Below are 6,559 nucleotides of genomic sequence, written 5' to 3'. Positions count from 1 at the left end.
GAATATTAATGGTGGAAATAATGGACAATAATACAAAAACACTCCTGACTGCAGTCTATGCCCCGAATGGCAATCAAGAAGAATTCTATAAAAAATTACATATGAAAATAATTGAACTGAAGGAGTTCTGGTTTGCAGGGTTTCGGCGACAGACAGGAATCCGCGATCGTGCATGGTTTCTGCCTGGGCTCGCCGCTGGAGTGCCCCGAGCTGACTGGTTTTGGGGCTAAGCCACCCTGTAGAGGTGGTGAAGAGGGGGGAGATCATCAGCAGGGTCGAGGAGAGCCACATCTCTCCTCTTCAGCTGGCCAAACTCCCTTTCCTGAATGTGGTAGGAGCGGCGGTCAGAAATGGCCGCCTCAAAGAAGAACTCAACCGGAAAAGAAAGTGCAGGAGGAAGATAAGAAGTGAAAGTTTTTGGCTGACTGGGTTAAGCTGAAAAAAACAACAATTAAGGTACCCTGAAACTTAAATTTTACAAAAGATAACATCGCTCCCAAAGAAGGTTGGAAGCAGTGAAAGAAAGTGAAAAGGGAAAGGTTTTTTTTCTTCTCTCTCCTTCCTTACATTGACAACTAAGAGATCGGAATAAGAAATCGGAAAAATCCGCTTTGGCATCAATAGGCAATTAAGCTGAAAAAACAACTAAATGCCGAAGGGACAACAAAGATTTCTGGACACTAAAAACTTTTTCTTTTATAAGCAGGAAGGGACAGGAAAAGAATAAGGGCAGGATCTGGAGGGAGGAGACTGCCTGGACTTCAAAAGAATCTAAAGTAAAGCTTCAACAAGACTTCTAAAAGATACATTTTAACTGAGATTTTGCAACTAAATAGTAACCCTAGGAAGAGAAAGTGGGAAAAAAAAGAAAGTGTAAAAAGAAACAGCTTGTTTGTATTTGGATTGCCTGGTGACTTTTGGATTTTTGGTTATTATATTTGAATGACTAAAACCAATTGGATGGTTGTTTAAAAATTTATACAATGGCACCACTTCTGGATGAATTGAAAATGGAACTTAAAAAAATACAAGAAGATGCACAAGAAGGGAAGGGCTCTTTTGGCTTCATTTTTCAATTCTTAGAAATGGAGATCTGCAACTATGAGAAACAACAAGAAAAGACTCCAAAACAAGAAGACTGGGACAAAGAAGAAGCCATCTTTAATGAACAAGTAACTCTATGTGGGGAAGAAAGGGGAAAGGAGGGGAAGAGAATGGAGAATTTAAGACTTAAAAAAACAACCAAAGAAGGGAAAAATAATTTGAAAAGTGGATATAATGTTGGAAAGCAACAGAAAAGGGGAATACAGAAGAGGGAAATGGAGGTGGAGAGATGGCGGGGTAAAAAGGAGAGAGAGAAGAAGGAAAGGAATAGAAGTTACAAAGGCTTGGAGCAAGATGTAAAGAAACAGGACCTATTCAGAGATAATGGGTGAAAATCTAACTGAAAAAGGGATTCTGTGAAGGTACATAAGATTGTATTGTTATATTTGTAATAGAAATAATTTTAGAAAATTGGAATTAACATATGATTAAAAAGAGGGATAAAGTAGTTGGTGTGGTTTGGGGAGATGTTTGTGAATAAAATAAATGAAATAAAATAAATGAGAAAATTGAATTAGGAAGGAACGGGAACATTTTAATTAGTCAATGTTTTATAAAATATAAGTGAAGAGGGGGGGAATTAACTATGGAAAGCTTATAATTGTTTCCATAGAAGTATGGTATTTAATTGAAAAGTAATGTTAAAGATGTTAAGACTTTAATGAATATTAATATTAATGATAGAATTGAATTGGAATGGATTGTTGTTCTAATCATATTATACATTTATAATTTTTTTTCTTATTTCAAGAATACAGTGTGTAGTTTTAGAATGTGCCGAGCAGAATCCGAATGGAAGTTATGTATTATATTAAGTGTTATAATTTTAGGGGGAAAGATATAAAGGCATCATACTCCAATCAGTTATTACAGGAGAAATTTTGTTTAATGAGAAAAGATAGTAGACAGTTGAAACAGGACAAAGAATATAAGTACAATGATTTGAATTGAGATGAAATAAATAAAATAAAATTAAGAAAGTTAAAAGAGGGGAGAAGCTATGTAGAAAATGTAGAATAGTAATAAGATATGGAATGGAATATAAAAATGAGCATGAACTTGAATTTGTGTCTGTACAAAGATATGTAACCCGGGATTATGCTGCTTTCAAAAAAGATGTTTTACTTGTGCTTCTTTTCTTTTTGTGAAAATTCAAATAAAACTTACAAAAAAAGGAAAAGAAAATAATTGAACTGGACTATGTTAATATAGTTATGATGGGAGATTTTAATGGAATTGTAGACAATAAACTGGACTATACAGCACAGAAAACAACAAAGCAAAATAGAAAGACTCTCCCTAAATCTTTTTTTTAAAATGGTAGATGAAATAAACTTAAAAGATATATGGAGAGATAGAAATGCTAAAACTAAACAATACACCTTCTACTCAAACAGACACTTATCATGGTCCAGAATAGATATGATATGGATGTCAACAGAATTGTTAACTAATATTCAAGAAATAAATATTGAAACAAGTACTTGGGCAGATCACAATCCAATGACAATTAAATGGAAAGGACAAAGAAGAAGATCTAGATGGACATTAAATAATACTATTTTAAAGGAAAAAGACTTCACACAGTCGATGGAGAAAGAACTGGCCTTTTTCTTTAGAGAAAACAAAAAAGAAGATAAATCAATCCAGAACGTATGGGATACAATGAAGGCATATGCCAGAGGCGTGATAATAGACTATACAAGGAAAAGAAATACCATGAAAAGATTAGCCTCTAAGGCATTAGTAGATGAGTATAAAGGACTTGAAAAAGAGCTACAGAAAATGCCACAGAAAAAGGACATTAAGTTAAAAATGGATATAACCAAACATAAAATGGGTCTAATAGAAAAAGAAGAATTAGCACAAAAAATTAGCGGTGCTAAACAGAACTACTTTGAAGATGCAAATAAACCAGGTAGATAGTTAGCATATAAATTGAGAAAGGAGAAAGAATCAAAGAAAATATTGCAATTAATAGATGGCCAAGGCCAAGTTTGCTATGGTAGTAAAGAGAAGAAGGAAATCATTCAAGACTATTATGGGAAACTATACACACAAGAGAATATTGATGAGGTTAAAGTTAAACAGTATTTACAGAATGCTAATTTACCCCAGATACCTAAAGAGATTGAAACAATGTTAGAAAGTAATATAACAATGATGGAGTTAACTGAAGCACTTAAGAAGCAAAATAATGGAAAGGCACCAGGCCCAGATGGACTTCCGGCAGAATTTTACAAAACATTACAAGAATTATTGAACTTTCCATTGCTAGAAGCTATGAATGAAGTCATGTTAAAGAAGAGGATACCTAAATCATGGTCAGAAGCTAAATCACACTTGTTCCAAAAGAGGAGACTGATCCATTACAAATCAAGAACTATAGACCTATTTCCGTACTAAATGCAGATTATAAAATCTTTGCTTCAATATTGGCAGAAAGACTTAAAAAATACTTAAATAATTTTACCCATCCTGATCAAAATGGATTTCTGCCAAAGAGACAAATTAAAGACAATATGAGAGTAATCTTGGACACTTTGGAATACTACGAGGCACATCCTGAAAAACAAATGGCTCTGATATTTCTAGATACACAGAAGGCATTTGATAATGTGAATTGGCGATTCATGTTATTACTGTTGGAACAAATGGGCTCTGCTAGAAAATTTATTCAAGCAATAGAAGCTATACATCATAAGCAGACGGCAAAGGGAGAACTGACAGATTCTATCGATATAAGAAAAGGAACAAGACAAGGGTGCCCACTATCACCTCTGTTGTTTGTGTTAACTTTGGAAGTGCTAAATAGAAATATTAGAGATGAAAAGAATATAAAAGGGATGAAAATTAAAAAGGAAGAATTTAAGTTGCAAGCATTTGCAGATGATCTGTTTTTTATCTTAGAAGACCCACTAGAAACAGCATCAAAATTGACAGAAAAGATAGAGACATGGAAAGGTGGCTGGTTTGAAAATAAATAAAGATAAGACAAAGATCTTGACAAAGAATATGCTATCAAGACAAAAGGAAGAACTGGCAGACCTATTGAAAATTCAGGTCACAAATAAGATCAAGTACTTGGGGATATACTTGACAGCAAGATGCAGTACACTAAAAGAGAATAATTATCAACCTTAAACAGCACATAGTGCTAGATTTGGTGAAATGGGAAAATTTACAACTGTCATTAATAGGGAGAATATCAACAATCAAGATGAATATATTACCCAGAATTTTATATTTGTTTCAAACAATTCCAATTAGGCTTGGGAAAGACTACTTTGACGATTTAAATAAAATTGTGTTGAAATATATATGGCAAGGTAAGAAAGCGAGAATAAAGTTAAAACTTTTGCAAGATGCTAGAATAAGAGGAGGATTTGGTTTGCCTAATTAGGAGTTGTATTACCAAGCTACAAATTTGATGTGGGTTAAGGAATGGATAACATTAAGAAATACTAGATTGTTGACATTAGAAGGACATGATCTGTTGTTGGGGTGGCATGCTTTTTTATGGTATAAAGGAACTAAAACACAGGGGTACTTTAGAACAGTGGCCCCCAACCTTTTTTTGTACCACGGACCGGTACCGGCATGAGAAAATGATCCACAGACCGGTACCAGCATCAGCACACATGACCAAGGCAAGGCGAGCTGAGCGACCGGCCAGCCAGCCATCCCCCGCTTCTCCCCGCCACCTTCAACTCCTCCTTTGTACCTTTGTCGATGGGCTTTTCAGGATCCTTCTTAATCTCCTCCTGAGTAACGCGAGACTCCACCACCATCGGGACGGCTCTTCGTTCGAAGCCTCACACCCCCCCTTCGACGAAACTAAGGCACAAGGATTCCTTCAGCACCCAAACGCCGCTTTCCAACCGACAAGCTCACCCGGAAGCACTTTCTCAAGCGCTGTCGAAACAAGATGGCGGCGCCCACTTCTTTGCGGCCCGGTAAAATATTATCCACGGACCAGTACCGGTCCGGGGCCCGGTGGTTGGGGACCACTGCTTTAGAAGACATTATAAACGGGAGTCTCTGTGGTTTAACCAGGAGAAGATTAAAAGACAATGTTATTTGAAAATTCCAGTCTGGCTATCGACTATTGAAGCATTTTCTTATCCTATAATATACAAAAAGGAACAAACAGTTAGATATGGTGAAATATTGAATGAAAAGGGTGAACTTAAATCTATACAAAAACTAGAGGAACAAGTTATAAAGATGAATTGATTTTCATATGCACAAATACATTCAAGGTATGATAAAGATTCTAAAACAGAAGGTTTCTGTGATAAACTGACTGACTTAGATAAGATTTTGACAGGTACTGATGAAAAGGTGATTAAACAATTGTATGGATATTTATTAGAAATTAAACTAGAAGAAGAACAAGTTAAAGAAACTATGATTGCTTGGGGGAAGAATTTTGGATATGGGATTGATCTAGAGAAATGGCAAAAATTGTGGTCTCAAAATTATAAAATGACAATGTCAAAGGCATATAAAGAAAATTTGCATAAGATGTTTTACAGGTGGCATTTCCCCCTGACAAGAATAGCAAGAATGTTCAAGAATAAATCCGAAAAATGTTGGAAATGTCATCAGACACCTGGCTTATATTACCATATGTGGTGGACTTGTGCGGATGCTAAAAAATACTGGACTAAAATCCACAACATGGTTGGAAAAAATGACAAAAAAACATATTGATTTGAAACCAGAGATATTTTTATTGGGAATTTTACCTGAAATATATAGTAAAGACTTGAAATACCTGATTGTAACTGTATTAACAGCGGCTAGGATTGTATTTGCTAAAAACTGGAAAAATGAGAAAATACCATCACAGGAGGAAATCATTAAGAAAATATTGGAATGTGCTGAAATGAGTAGATTGACTTTTGAAATTAGAGAACAAGAGGATAAACAATTTTATAAAATTTGGGATCTATTCTATCAATGGTTAGACAATAAAATATAGTAATGAAATATGTAGACTTTTAGAAAATAATAAATATATAAAGATGTATTCTTTTCTTATTATATCTACAAAATGATTCCAGGATAGATCTGGGATGATAATATGAATTGTCATAAAACAAATTAAGTAAAATATGATCATTTTGTAAAACATGAATGAATAAAAGTATAGTCAAATAATTGATTAATAATGATATTAATGTATTTAATATTTGATTGAAAATACGAGATTATATACAATGTAATTATAATTGAAGACTATGAAATGGAAGCACAAAACAATTTGTAAACCAACCGGCACACTGTATGTACATTTATGGAAGATGACTTGATCTTTTTATGTTTTGTTTATTTATGTTTGTTTTAAAAACCAATAAAAATAAAAAAAAAAGAATTCCAACAGTTTTAGTGCACATTCTTTGGTCTGAACAAGCTAGTTTCACAATGTCAAAAATGGATTTTGTATAGG

This window comes from Pseudonaja textilis, chromosome 4, assembly GCF_049901715.1.
Source record: "Pseudonaja textilis isolate UNSWEBS1 chromosome 4, rPseTex1.2, whole genome shotgun sequence".
NCBI classification, from domain to species: Eukaryota; Metazoa; Chordata; class Lepidosauria; order Squamata; family Elapidae; genus Pseudonaja; species Pseudonaja textilis.
This window is presented reverse-complemented; position numbering follows the sequence as displayed.